The following is a 14,954-nucleotide window of genomic DNA, read 5'->3' on the forward strand; positions in this document are numbered from 1 at the left end:
CCGCCGTGGAGGGGGCGCGAAAAAACGTGGACGCGAAGAGGCCGGGGGCCGGGGGTCCGCGTTCTGCGGGGGCTGGGACTGGACGCGCTCACGGAACCCGGCCTGGGGTGCTGAGCAGACAGAGTGCTTGGTGTCCGAGTGACTGCACTCTCCAGCGGGGCCGGGGCTCGCCCCCTGCACGCCCGCCCGGCCTCACGTGGTCTTTCCCCCGCCCGGGCCGGGAGGCGTGGGGCGGGGCGGGGCCGATGACGCGGCGCGGAGACCCCGCGGGCGGAGGAGGGGCGGCGCGGGGCGCGCGTTTCCACCGCTAGCCGGTCAGTATCGAGGTGCGGGAGTCCCGGAGCGGAACCGGCGCCGGGCTTGAGGGGCGATGCCACTCGGTCTGGCCGCCCCCCGCGAGCACCGCCCCGGAGACAAAGCCCGCGCGTGAGCCGCGCCCTCGGCCCGGGTAAGTGGGCGCCCGCCGGCGGGTCGGTCGGGGCGTGTCGGTGGGGAACGGATGGTACAGCCCTTGCTCCTGTGAGCTCGGGACGAGCCGGAGACAAAAGGGAAACTCGGGCTGGACCGTCTCTGGAACTGGAGAGACTGGTCTGGTGCCTGCGTCGTCCTACAGCTGTCGGAGGAAGCTTGCGAAACGCACACCTGTGATAATCTTGGCCGCGCACGGCGAACCTGGCCCTCGCGGCGCCGGCACAGGTGGGTATCAGCGGCCCGGCGGGGGCTCCTCAAATCCGGGACCCTCCGCAAAGCCCTTGGGAAACCCGAGCGCAGGTTTGGACAGACAACTCGGAACGTTGAAGGGGTCTCCTGGGGATCGCGGTCGCCCCATTTGTCCGGCTTGAAGCAGAGGAAGCTCCTGGGGAGCCTGTTTCCGTAAGTAGGTCATGGCAGGGACGTCCCCCATTGAAGAAGTGGAAGGGCTAGTAGTGGCGGAAGAGATGGAGTGGCTAGTTGGTCATTTTATTGGGGGAAATTTCTTTGGGCCCGAAGAAGCCCTCTTGATTCCTCGTCACCGGGACACCTGCTTTGGGAGCAGTTCCGGCGGCGTCAGTGGACCATGGGGGCCCCTTATGGCGTCTGTCCTCCAGTCTGGTGCTGAAATGGGCTGCGCTCGCCGCGCGCAAACCAGCAGCGTTGGGGAGGCTTTGATTTACTGTTTTAAATTACCTTAGGAATAATAACAAGAAGATGGGATGGGGCGGCGGGCAGAGGTGTGACTGGAGAAGACTTCGTAATTTAAAAATAAGGAGGACTTGCTTATTTCTGTGTGTCTTGGGCTAGGATGCTCAGAAATGCAAAAATGTTAAAGTTTCATCAAGTGATAAAGTGGATCGTGGACACGCGTTCTCCCACCCTCTCCCCAGCTCCCCGCCGACACTGGTTTTCTTCTCTTTCTGTCGCCTCCCAGGACTGTAAAAGGCTGGCACGGGGCTGGCTGGTTCAGTCCGAGCGAAGGGCCTGCTGGGCTGCGCTGGTGTTTCCCATTAAAACGTGCCAGTCTTATCATCTGCTCATGAGCCCTCACGGGTGGTGCTTCCTTCTCATAGAAAATTCAGTGGCAGACACCTCAGAGAGGCAGGGAAGGGACTCGGGCTCTTTGGCTGGCTTCTTGATTCTTTGGGGAAATCCTTTTCCTGATTTTTGCATGGTGTGGGGGAAGGGAGGCACCCAGCTTCTGATCTGGCCCTGTTCCCTGCAGGAGGCTACTGTGGGAGCAACCAGGTGATAAATGGAAAGTCTGTTTCAGTCCTGAGAAACAAGACAGGGTACATTGTAAACTGGCAATTATTTTTGAAGTGTGAGGTTGGCTCAGTTATCAGCTGTGATGAGACATGGATACCGCACATCGTAACTAGTTCATGTAAATACAAGGTTTATTGTGGTGCTTCCCTAGTTAATGAGTAGCCTCATGTTGAGGTTATTGGGCTGAAATGACTATTTAGGACAACCAGCTTCCTGTTTTCTCCATCCACACATGGCTCAAATCCTCAGCCTCTTTAACACCCAGTTGCTCAGGGGAAGCCTCTGGAAGATGTTTGGCCAGCTGAGAGAAAAAGCACTGCAAAAGGGCCATTCCCAGTAATGCCGTGATTGGCCGGATAATTGCCTTTCGCATATTTCATGCAAGGCAGTGGTGGAGAAACAAGGAAAAAGCTTTTCCTTATATTCATTTTACAGTTTTTATAGCCAAAATGACAATCCATGGTGCCCCCCAAATCTTACTACATTCTTTGAAATGGTGAGAACTGGACACTGTCCTCTTGTTCCCCAGGTTCCCAGGAAGCAAGTGCCTGACAGCTGTCTCTGGAGGATGAGTTTGGGCTTAGGAGTGACTGTGTATGATGTCTCTCTCTCTCTCTCACAGACACACACACACACACACACACACACACGCTGACTCACCACATAACTACTGCTTACTGAAGAACGCAGTCAAATGGCTGAGAAAAGACTGAAATCTACTAGACAGATCATTCTCATTTATTTATAGCCACATTTCACTGTCACATTTTTCTTACCTTGTCTCATTTTTGTTCTAGTTGAAGAAGGGAGACTACCTTATAATGCATTATGTGCTAGTAGATTGCCCTTTTTTCTTAATGGAATTTCAAAATGTCTTTAAGATATTACCTGATTTGTTCTCAGAACACCTTTATGAGAATTTACTAGTATCTAACCTTGCACATTTTCTCCATTTTTAATTTTTTTCCACTCTAGACATACTCAGACATCAAGAGGCTTAGTATTCAGGTAGAGAGATTGCTCAGTATTCTCAAACCAGAAACTGAAATTTAACTTCTTTCGTACACCAAAAATACTACCAAAAAATCCTTTCAACAATAACCAGCAAAGGAATTTTGATTGGAGGTCAAGAGAAGCTGAATGAGTGTGAGAAAAGAAAAACAGTGAAATCAATTATAGTATAGAAGTTAGCGTAATGCTACTGAAAGTTCTTGGAGCCTCCCTGATAGCTAAGTGGTAAAGAATCTGCCTGCCAATACAGGATACTCAGGTTCAATCTCTGGGTCGGGAAGATCCCCTGGAGAAGGAAATGGCAACCCACTCCTGTATTCTTGCTTGGGAAATCCCGTGGACAGAGGAGCCTGGCAGGCTACAGTCCATGGGGTCTCAAAGAGTTAGTCATAACTTAGCAACTGAACAATAACTACTGAAAAGTCTTAAGTAGCTGGTTAAAGCCATATGAAGAATAAACCAAATATCTTTTTAAATGATCAGAAGTGAAGACGTGCAAATGAAGTTTGCATTTAGGGAAGAAAGTAGAAGCGAGAAGTTCTGCTGGAAGAAAAGAAAATATTACACAGGAAAACAATGGGTCCTTAAAAAGAAATTATTCAACAAGCTAGCTGGAGCATTCCAAGTCACTTTAATTGTCCAGGAGCTTTTGTTAGGTCAGATGGCAGCTGGTGTGCAGTCTTCCTGGTGGAACTTGGCAAACCAGATGGCAAGTCCTGTGAGGCTGGGGGAGTGTGGGTGTATTGAAGATAAGATGCTTGAGGAATGGGTCCTGGGTGTCCAAGGAGAAGTGAGGAGTGTGGTCAAGCTAACGTATGCCCAAAGCCTTGATTTTCCCAGGTGTCTGTAGGTCGCCAGGGCCCCAACCTGGGAGGACCAGATGGCAGAGGGAGCATGGGGCAGCCGGGTGGAGGAAAGACCAGGCTTCCTCTGGGCCCATCATGTGGATGATCTCATTTAATCCTCACAGCGCACCCGCAAAGTTTCTCTTTGTTGTTGTTGTTCAGGCCGTGTCTGACTCTTTGCCACCCCATGGACTGCAGCATACCAGTCTTCCCTGTCCCTCACCATCTCCCGGAGTTTGCCCCAAGTTCTTGTCCATTGAATCAGTGATGCCATCCAACCATCTCATCCTCTGTGTCCTCTTCTCCTTCTACCTTCAGTGTTTCCCAGCATCAGGGTCTTTTCCAGTGAGTCAGCTGTTCACATCAGGTGTCCAAAGTATTGGAGCTTGAGCTTCAGCATCAGTCCTTCCAATGAATTCAGGGTTGATCTCCTTTAGGATGGACTGGCTGGATCTCCTTGCTGTCCAAGGGACTCTCAAGAGTCTTCTCTCCAGCACCACAGTTTGAAAGCATCACTTCTTCGGCGCTCAGCATCTTTACGGTCTAGCTCTCACATCCGTACATGACTACTGGAGAGGCTTTGACTATGTGGACCTCTGCCAACAAAGTGATGTCTTTGCTTTTTAATACACTATCTAGGTTTGTCTTCTAATTTCAGGTTAAAGGTTTCTCTTTAGCCAAAACAACAACAGCGATGTGCCCTTAGTGTCCTTTTTATCCAGGAATATTCTGGCAGGCTTTTTGTGGGTGATGGTGACTTTTTAAACTCACCAAGGAAGTGCATATACCAATCTCTGTGGTGTACATGCACGCGTGTACTCAGTCAGGTCAGATCTTTGCAACTCTGTAACCTACCAGGTTTCTCTGTCCATGGAATTCTCCAGGCAAGAATACTGGAGTGGATTGCCATTTCCTTCTCCAGGAGATCTTTCTTCCAAAGGATTGATACTTTTGAACTGTGGTATTAGAGAAGACTCTTGGGAGTCCCATGGACTGCAAGATCAAACCAGTCAATCCTAAAGGAAATCAGTCCTGAATATTCATTGGAACGACTGAAGTTGAAGCTGCAGTACTTTGGCCACCTGATGCAAAGAACTGACTCATGAGGGAAAGATTGAGGACAAGAAGAGACAGGGATGAGAGAGGATGAGATGGTTGGATGGCATCACCGACTCGATGGACATGAGTTTGAGCAATCTCTGGGAGTTAATAATGGACAGGGAAGCCTGATGTGCTGTGGTCCATGGGGTCACAAAGAGTCAGACATGACTGAGCGACTGAACTGAATGGGGCTTGTGCTGTGAGGCTGAAGAAGTAGATAGAAGAGACAGATGATAGAAGTAATGCTTCAGACATCCCTCTGGGGCCCACGTTATTCTCTCTGCCCCATCAAAGGCAGCACAACGCAGAGCAATAGCCCTCAATCCAGTAACTGGCAGGAACCGTGCTTTCTGCACTTCTCGTTAGTCCCCGTGCCGCCTGCTGGCACTCGTGTCTAACTGTCAGTTGTGGGGCCTTGTCTTCAACCCCTCCCCAGGGTCACCACCAAAGGCAAAGGAGCAGGGCCATGGCAGTAGGAAGAAGGAAAACATTTTAAATTGGTTCCAAAATTCTTATTACAACACCTTTACAGCCACAGCGAAAAGGCGTTAATGTGAAAAATACATGTGCCCTCTGTAGCTCCCGAATTCAGCTGTGTTTACTTCTTCCAGTGCTTCATCACACACATATGCAAAATCAGGAGATGTTTGCCAGAGCAATATGTGAGTATAAAGATTCAAGTAGGAGAACTGGAATCAGAAAACAGGAAGCAAGGATGAATGGGAGTATTGAGAAGGATAGAAAGCAAGTAAGGAAGTTGCTGAGGGCAGTTTATTACCGGTAGGTTCTTTTCCATGATGGCCCCTCAGCCTCTGTGACTCAAGTCTGGACACTGTTGAGGGGCAAAGACCAGGTGACAGACAGTGGGTGATGTCAGGACCCTCCCATCCTGGAGGGGCGTCCTTTTTATCTGTGGATCCCACTCAGTGGCCTCCACCCTCCCATCTTATCTGTATGAGGGTCCAGGCATACCCAAGAATTGGTGTCCTCTGGAGTGTTTTCTCAGGACGGCCATCTGTCCTGTTGCTCTGGAGCACCTGCTATGTATACCTTTTATGGAGATGTAGGAGAGGGGAAAAACTTTACATGCTATGTATACCTTTTATGGGAATGTAGGAGAGGGGAAAAACTTTTTCTCTTCCCTCTTACGTTCTGTACATGGGGCCTGCAAATTAAACTGACGACAGGTGAAAATAACAGAAAAATAGAGCTAGATTAACAGGGGGAAAGGTTTATTATGCATGTACACAGGCCCTTTGCAGGAAAGGAGAGAAACCCAAAGAATACACTTCAGAGCCTGTATACCCTTTTAACAAAGGGAGGTGAATTGTGGGAAAATGACAAAGCGGGTGAGGGTGGGGTTTGAGCTTCTAGGGGTGGTAAATTTTGGGTGGGTATATGTGTGGCAAAAGTTAATGACAGATAAGGGTTATTTTAGTGAGGTCTACTTGTGTAGGCCCATCTTGGTGATGTCTTTCTTCAGTAATACTGGTTGTTTTCCTTCTCCTGGGTGATGGGAGTGTGGAAACACCTTCACAAAAAGAAATTTATGTCCTGGTTTTAGGTAGAAAGGGGGGGAGGCCAGAGAGTTCCTCCTGCATGCTGCTGCCTTTAGCTCAAAATAATCCTTATACCAAGGTGGCACCATCTGGGGATGGTATATTCTGATCCCAGGCTGCCCAGGTGGCTCAGTGATAAAGAATTCACCTGCCAATGCAGGAGACTTGGGTTCCATCCTTAGGCCAGGCAGATCCCTTGGAGGAGGGCACGGCAACACACTCCAGTATTCTTGCCTGGAGAATGCCATGGACAGAGGAGCCTGGTGGGCTACAGTCCATGGCGTCACAAAAGAGTCAGACACAACTGAGCGACTAAAGAACAATAACATTCTGATCTGCCTCAGAATTTCTAGCAGAACCTTTCCTTAGCAAAGTCTGAAGCCCATAGCCAGTGTAGCATCCTAAACCAGCATGACTAACCTCTCTTTGCTTTTAGTTTCTGTTCATCAGTCTTGGGAAAAACCTGTTTGCTCTGTGCCCCAGTTGATTGTACTTATAACCCGGGGGTTCCAGTGGTCGGTAGATGCTCATTTAGCCCCTGACACCTGTGGGGCCATGCAAACGAAGGAGGGTCGTGTCCTGGTTAAGGAGACGGATTACTGAAGTGTGTCCTTGTATGTTTGATATGGAAGCAAATGTTGCAGAGATGTAAAAACAGTCAGGCTTCCGGAGTTTTAATGGCTCTGTGGCCAGGAAAGGCTGATGGAACTTGAGTGGAGATTGCCAAAGCATTGAACCTCAAGGGAAATAACAGAGGGAAGCTGACAGTGACATCAGCCACCAGATTCTTTCTAGAACTAGGTGAGGTGCAGATACATAAACCGGCCTTCGTTAGCCTCCTGTATTTTCTTCTGCAGCTGAATTTTATCTGACAGGACAGGATCACCGGAGTCTTCTGCTGACTTGGACTTTGGGTTCCCGGGTGACCCTACCACCCCAGCCGTGTCTCTGAGGGGCTTCACCTCATCTCCTTTGCAGTTGGGGTTTGATATTTCAGCTGCATTCTTCTCCACCTGGTTGGTCTTGTCGAGTTGTGCCTGTTTCTGGCTGTTTCCCACGGACCTTTCTGTGCTTCGTCCATCCACGTGCAGTGTGTGTGACCACAGCTGTGTCTCTACACCCTTAGACCTGTTAAGAGGAGATCGGACAAAAGCACTGTGTGTCCTGTCCAGGCCCCAGGTCCACTGTGCTCTCCTCGGGGTCACACATCTCTGAACTCCCCAGCTTCTCTCCTTGTGCTGAAAGCTGTTTTAGTGAACAGTGTCTGAAATAAGTTGATTGTTGGCCTGGACCCAGACACATTTTCTTGGTCAGGGGATTTGTCCCCACGGAGTCTGCCGATCCTCACTGTGACCAGCCTTCCTAGGGAGGCCGGCCTTTCTCTGCTTTTCCTGAGCTTTATGGCTGAAAACTACATTCATCCAGATTGCTGGACACCAGAAAAGGACTTTCACAATGCATATATTTTGCTGAAAGTGGTAGATGTGTGGCTGATAGACTGTATGTAAACCATACATTTTTTTTTTCCCACTGGAGGGAACTCTTTAAAAATGTGGCCTTTTTCTTCCGATTTTATTTTATGTTTTATTGAAGCATAGTTGATTTGCAATATTGTGTCAATTTCTGCTGTGCAGCAAAGTGACTCAATTGTACATATACGTATATATATATATTCTTTTTCATATTCTTTTCCATTATAGTTTTTCTTAGGATATTGAATATAGTTCCCTGTGCTACACAGTAAGACCTTGTTCATAAATCATACATTTTCAAGATGTTCATTTACTGAGGACTTCCTAGTGGTCCAGTGGCTACAACTCCACACGCCCAATGCAGTGGGCCTGGGGTTCGATCCCTGGTCAGGAAACTAGATCCCACACGCCACGACTAAAGATAATGCGTGCCGCAACTAAGACTGGTACAGCCAAATAAATAGACAAATACTTTTTTTAAAAAAAATGATGTTCATTTACTGAATGTGGGGCAAGCAGTTGAGTTCATGCACTAGGTATTCTGGGCACAAGCAATTTAAAGATGAATAAGACATGTCCTTCAAAGAACTCATAATCTAGAGGGAAATACGTGTGTGTAAACAGCTCACCCACCCCAGGTTAACACTCTGACGGCCGCATTTAAAGTGCTGTGGGAGCAGTGAAGCTGGGAGCATCGCTTCTCCCAGGGAGTGGCGGGCGCAGCAAGAACCTGACAGCAAGCTTAGCTCTTAAACTGGCCCTGGAAAGCTGAGTCAGAGTTTTCAATCCAGACAAAGGAGAAGGGGCTTTCTAAGCAAGAGGGGCCAGGCTGTGTGAAGGCTCAGAGTCAGGAAAGTACCGCAAGGAGCAGGGAGCAGGCAGAGCAGAGCCAGGGGATGAAGACTCATGAGTGGCAGGTGGAAGCGTGTTCTCTGGAGGAGCGGGCCCCGGGGCAGGTGTTCAGCAGATGCAGGATTTAGCAGGGCCCAGCCCTGGTGCTCTGCGCCTGCTGGGAGGAGTGAGTAGGAGATGGAGGGCAGGGAGAGCTGCCCTCCAGGGGAGCAGAAGTCTGGCTGCAGATGGAACCACAGCCACTGGTACCCAGGTGGTAACAGGTGGTGGGTGAGACTGCCCACCTGGAGGGTAGAAGGGAAACCAAGTAGTGAGGCTTCAGAGAACAGATGCAAAGTTTGGGACAAAACAAAAGCGATTCTATAGAATACATGCTGTTTCTACTGCAAGTTCTCTTATCCCTTAGAAGGGACCCACCCCGCTGCCCAGCAGTCCCTGAGCCTGCTCAGCCCGCCCCTCTTCGAAGCCACAGCAAACCACCACCACCCCGCTTCCCTGGATGACTCATTCTCTCTGCCGTTGGAGCAGTTGCAGCCCTGCTCCTTGTTTACGATTCCTTGGTCCCCCTGATGTGGCGGGTTTGATCCGAGGCTGCTCACGCCACCTCTCACCACTCGCTGACGTCGGGGATGACGGTTTATTAGCCTTCAATGAGAATGTGTCTCTCCCCAAGGGTGAGTCTCTGTTTTCTGTGTTTCCAGAACCTCCTGGTCACCCTCTATTCACCCCCAAGCTCTGGTGGCCCCTGGCCAGGCTTCACGGTAACCATGGCAACTCACCTAAGCCGCCCACAGATTGGCCCAGGGCCCGGGTCCAGCCTGGGCTCCCTCTGGTTTTCATTGTGAAACGTGCCCCTAGTGGGGCTTCTCTCTCTCTCTCTTTTTCACAGTCCTCACTATCTGTTCTGCTGATTTTTCCTCACTGCGTGTTCCAAGTGTGAGGAATGCAGAGTGGAAGAGGCAGGCAGTGGAGGGGAGGGTCAACAGTTGTGGCTCCTAGACTCTACAGCACAGGCTTAGTTGCTCTGTGGCATGTGGGATCTTCCCAGATCAGGGATCGAACCCATGTCTCCTGCATTGGCAGGTGGATTCTTTACCACTGAGCCACCAGGGAAGCCCCCAGGATTGTCTTTTGAGTTTTACAAACCTCTGATGGTCTCTGTGGGTCCTCTTCCTTGCGTCTGATCACCCCCAGCTTGCCCAAGCATCCCAGAGGCCCATTTCCCAGGCTGGTCTCTCCCACTTCCCCCACCCCACCCCCGGAGCCAGGAGATGTAACTCCCAGCAAACACCACCTGCAGGAGCTCAGGTTTTCCGGAAACTCGAGGATGCCTGCATGCACCAGTTTCACGAGATAGCCTCCTCGATGGGGAAATCAGCTACTCACCCTGAAGACCTGCTCCAGCACAGTGCATACTTGACCTTAGAACACAGACATCCCCTCCCAACTCCCTTCCCGCAGCGAGCAGCACCCCATGGTCCTGAGCACCCTGCAGGTGGCGCCCTTGTTTGCTCTGGAGTCAGGAAGCACCCTTGGTTATTGATGAGACACGCGAAGGTTGCTGCATGCCTGGTCTCCCAGTGCGACGAGGAAGGTCTGCTTCTCAGTGCTGACCGCTCTCCTTACACACGCCCCCCAGGCCCCTGGGTTGTCTTGTCCTGCTCACCTCCTCTCTCAACACAGGGGTCCAGAGACAGGTCAGTCCCGGCCTTCCTCTGCTCCCTTTCTAGGTGCCTTTGGGGTCCCCTCAGATGAGAGGGGCTTCCCAGGCGGGGCAGCGATAATCAATCTGCCTGTCAATGCAGGAGACCAAGGTTTGCTCTCTAGGTCAGGAAGATCCCCTGGAGTAGGAAATGGCAACCCACTTCAGTATTCTTGCTGGAGAGTCCATGGACACAGGAGCCTGATGGACTACAGTCAGCGGGGTTGCAAGAGTCGGACATGATGGAAGGACTGAGCACATAGATGAGAGACTCCCTAGTACAGTTCAAATGGTTGGCACCCAAAACTCCTTTCTGAGGAGGGCTTTCAGAATCTACTTTCAAGTGAAAAGCAAAACACCTCTCTTTCTCTTCTCGCCTTAATAATCCTAGCTCCCGAGCAGGCATTGCGGATGCCTCTGGCCGACTGAGACGGCTTAAGTACAGGGAAGCAGAATCCCTGCAGATGGTGACTGCAGCCATGAAATTAAAAGACTCTTGCTTCTTGGAAGAAAGGCTATGACCAACCTAGACAGCATATTAAAAACCAAAGATGTCACTTTACCGACAAGGTCCGTCTAGTCAAAGCTATGGTTTTTCCAGGAGTCATGTATGGATGTGAGAGTTGCACTGTAAAGAAAGCGGAGCTCCAAAGAACTGATGCTTTTGAACTGTGGTGTTGGAGAAGACTCTTGAGAGTCCCTTGAACAGCAAGGAGATCCAACCAGTCAATTCTAAAGGAAATCAGTCCTGAATATTCATTGGAAGGACTGATGCTGAAGCTCCAGTACTTTGGCCACCTGATGCGAAGAACTGACACATTGGAAAAGACCCTGATGCTGGGAAAGATTGAAGGCAGGAGGAAAAGTGGACGATAGAGGATGAGATGGTTGGATGGCATCACTGACTCAATGGACGTGAGTTTGAGCAAGCTCAAGAGTTGGTGATGGACAGGGAGGCCTGGCGTGCTGCAGTCCATGGGGTTGCAAAGAGTCAGACATAGCTGAACAACTGAACTGAACAGGGAAGCATGGAAATAAAGCACAGACGAAGTGTCAGAATATTCTCCTTCTACACCCTAGTCTGGACTCGCCTGTTTAGGGAAAGGAAGGACCCTCAGGGTCCCTGAGATGGAAGTGAAAGGAAAGATCCCTAGCTATTACCCGAGCAGTGTAGTGAGGCCAGATAATCAACCACTGACTGGCTGGTTAAAGGAAGTTAAGGGACTTAAGTTACCACCCCTCTGCCAGCCTGCAGCTTCCTCAGGGTGGTACCTAGAATTACTGCAAGAGTTCTCTAAATTCGCATCTCCACCGGGAATCCTGTAGACTGAACACAGGATGCTGTGCTTTTGAATTGTTGCTGTTGTGTCCGACTCTTTGCAACCTGATGGACTACAGCATGCCAGGCTTCCCTGTCCTTCACTGTCTTCCAGAGTTTGCTCAAACTCATTTTCATTGAATCGATGATGCCATCCAACCATCTCATCCTGTCGCCCCGTTCTCCTCCTGTCCTCAATCTTCTCCAGCATCAGAGTTTTTCCAGTGAGTCAACTCTTTGCTTCAGGTAGCCAAAGTATTGGAGCTTCAGCATCAGTTCTTCCAATGAATGATCAGGGTTGATTCCTTTAGGATTGACTGGTTTGATCTCCTTGCAGTTTAAGAACTGTCAAGAATCTTCTCTAGCACCACAGTTTGAAAGGATCAATTCTTTGGCACTCTGCCTTCTTTATGGTCCAACTTTCACATCTGTATATGACTACTGGAAAAACATAGGTTTGTCTATATGGATGTGATGTCTCTGCTTTTTAATGTTCTGTCTAGGTTTGTCATAGCTTTTCTTCCAAGGAGCAAGCGTCTTTTAATTTCATGGCTGCAGTCACCATCCACAGTGATTTTGGAACCCAAGAATGTAGAATCTGTCACTGTTTCCACTTTTTCTCCATCTATTTGCTGTGAGGTGATGGGACCAGATGCCATGACCTTAGTTCTTGAATGTTGAGTTTTAAGCCAGCTTTTCACTCTCCTCCTTCATTCTCATCAAGAGGCCCCTTAGTTCCTCTTTGATTTGTGCCATTAGAATATTATCTGCATATCTGAGATAGTTGATATTTCCCCCAGCAATCTTGTTTCCAGCTTGTGATTGATCCAGCCTGGAATTTCACATGATTTACTCTGCATGTAAGTTAAATAAGCAGGATAATAATATACAGCCTTGATGTACTCCTTTCCCAATTTTGAACCAGTCTCTTGTTCCATGTCTGGTTTTAACTGTTGCTTCTTGACTTGCATATAGGTTTCTCAGGAGACTGGTAAAGTGGTTTGGTATTCCCATCTCTAAGAATTTTCCGGAGTTTGTTGTGATCCACACAGTCAAAGGCTTTAGCATAGTCCGTGAAGCAGAAATAGACATTTTTCTGGAATTCCTTTGCTTTTTCTATCACCCAGTGGATGTTGGCAATTTGATCTCTGGTTCTGCCTTTTCTAAATCCAGCTTGAACATCTGGAAGTTCTCAGTCCACCTACTGTCAAAGCCTAACTTGAAGTATTTTTGGCATTGCTTTTCTTTGAGATTAGAATGAAAACTGACCTTTCCAGTCCTGTGGTCACTGCTGAGTTTTCCAAATTGTCTGGCATATTGAGTGCAACACTTTAACAGCATCATCTTATAGGATTTGAAATAGCTCGGCTGGAATTCCATCACCTCCACTAGCTTTGTTCATAGTGATGCTTCCTGCACAGTGATAAGGTAACAATGAATCTCAGTCTATTACTGAGTTCTTTAGATCATTTTATATCTCCTGAGTCAGTGGTTATCAAAAGTACTGACATAAAGGGGACTTCCCTGGTGGTCCAGGGAGACTCTGCACTCCCAGTACAGGAGACCTCGGTCAGGGAACTAGACCTGTCATGCTGCCACTGAAGATCCCGCCTGCCACAACTAAGACCTTATGCAGCCAAGTATATAAATGAATAAGTACTGCTATAAAGGGAGCTGCATTTTTCATTACTAGTATTGTTTTGGAAGGGACCCGTATGCTTAAACTACTGAAACCAGGGTTTGTGAAATCCCTTCCGTTTCTAACACTCTGGTTCATTAACAGTGTCTTCTTAAGGTAAACGTTCTAAATATGCAGGAATTCCCTGGTGGCTCAGACAGTTAGGAATCTCCCTGCAGTGCAGGAGACCGGGTTCGATCCCTGGGTTGGGAAGATCCCTGCAGAAGAGAACAGCTGCCGACTCCGGTTTTCTTGCCTGGCGAGTCCTGTGGAGAAATATCTTGGCTGTCGACGTTTTCCTCATTGCTTTCCTGCATCAGCCTCTGGCCTCAGAGCAGGAAGACTCTCTAAGCAGCTTTCCTTTCTTCCACAGGCAGTGAGTGCAGACCCTCAGGGGAGGGGTCTTCCCCAGGTAGGTGTAGAGGGCAGTTCTGAACCTGGCTGTTGATCCCTCACCCTCCCTGGCCAAGTGGGAACTAGTTATCGATCAGTGGGGTGAACTGCGCCATCACACAGGGACCCCACCTCCCCACCCCTCTCTGCTTTGGAGTCTGCTCCCATCCCCAGGTGAGCCTTTGTTTGAGCAGAGCTTCATTTTATCTGCTTATCAGATTAGGGTACTGTTTTTTTTTTTAACTTTTTATTCTGTATTGGGGCTTGCCAGGTGGTGCTAGTGATAAAGAACCCGCCTGCCAGTGCAGGAGACATAAGAGACGTGGGTTCGATCCCTGGGTCAGGAAGATCTCCTGAAAAAGGAAATGGCAACACGCTTCAGTATTCTTGCCTGGAGAATCCCATGGGCACAGGGGCCTGGGCGGGCTATGGCCCATAGGACTGAGAAGAGTCAGACGCAACTGAAGTGACTTAACATGCATGTAATAGCCAATCAACAGTGTGATGGTTTCAGGTGAATAGCGAAGGAGAGATTGGGGGGAGTCCCTTGTATGGCCAAGTCCCTAGCTGTTCACAGGACATTGGTCTTTGCATCCTTCTCTATTTACTTACAGAGATTTTGTATGTGAGCTGGACCACTTGTATCATTTCCTTACTTTAAAAAAAAATGTCTTTATTGAGCTTGTTACAATATTGCTTCTGCTTTATGCTTTTTAATTTTTTGGCTGTAAGGCATGTGGGATGTTAGTTCCCTGACCAGGGATTGAACCCACACCCCCTGCATTGGAAGAGGAAGTCTTAACTGCTGGATCACCAGGGAGGTCCCCATTTTCTTGCTTTTTATAGTCTTTTCTCAGTTGGACTTTTCCCATCTCAAATGCCTCTTCACAACAGCCAGTTGACTTCTGATTAAAAGGAGAAATAGCCAGAGCCAGCCTCCCCGGCCCACTGTCTTACTCAGACATGGCTCAGAGCGTTCCCAGTATGGTCCAGCCATTTGGTACAGGAGGAGCTTTTTCTCCTCCAGTGCTTCATGTAGGGAAGCTGGCACAGGTCAGATCAGCTCAGCATCTCCCGGGGGCTGTGGCTCCTTTGGCTGCTGGGAACAGAGAATTTATCTCTGCTTGCCTCCAGCCCCAGCCCTGCCGATTGCCACCACTTCCTTTCCTTGAGGACTACTCTCCACAAACAACTGCTTTTACTGGGATGTTCAGCAGGGTGTTGATACATTAAAGAAAACTCAGGTCAGACTCTTTTTTCTTGGAAAATACCCAGATTAT

The 14,954-nt window shown here is 49.0% G+C and overlaps 1 protein-coding gene across 9 annotated transcripts in view; it reads left to right on the forward strand.

Moving 5' to 3' along the window:
* Positions 1-244: 244 nt before the first annotated feature.
* The window catches only part of GNG4 (G protein subunit gamma 4), a 71,269-nt gene continuing 56,559 nt past the window's right edge, over positions 245-14,954 (forward strand). For 5 of the 9 annotated variants that reach the window (XR_015157139.1, XR_015157143.1, XR_015157138.1 and 2 more), the window contains exon 1: positions 469-696. The gene's annotated coding sequence lies outside the window, so the exon portion shown is untranslated. Of the gene's footprint in view, positions 697-14,954 lie in introns of all 9 variants that reach the window. The other 4 variants (XR_015157140.1, XM_086382827.1, XM_086382826.1 and 1 more) reach the window with 3 other exon arrangements.

The sequence above is a fragment of the Bos grunniens genome, chromosome 28 (genome assembly GCF_055505025.1).
Source record: "Bos grunniens cultivar Pamir isolate PY7600 chromosome 28, Bosgru_T2T1.0, whole genome shotgun sequence".
In the NCBI taxonomy this organism is placed as follows: Eukaryota; Metazoa; Chordata; class Mammalia; order Artiodactyla; family Bovidae; genus Bos; species Bos grunniens.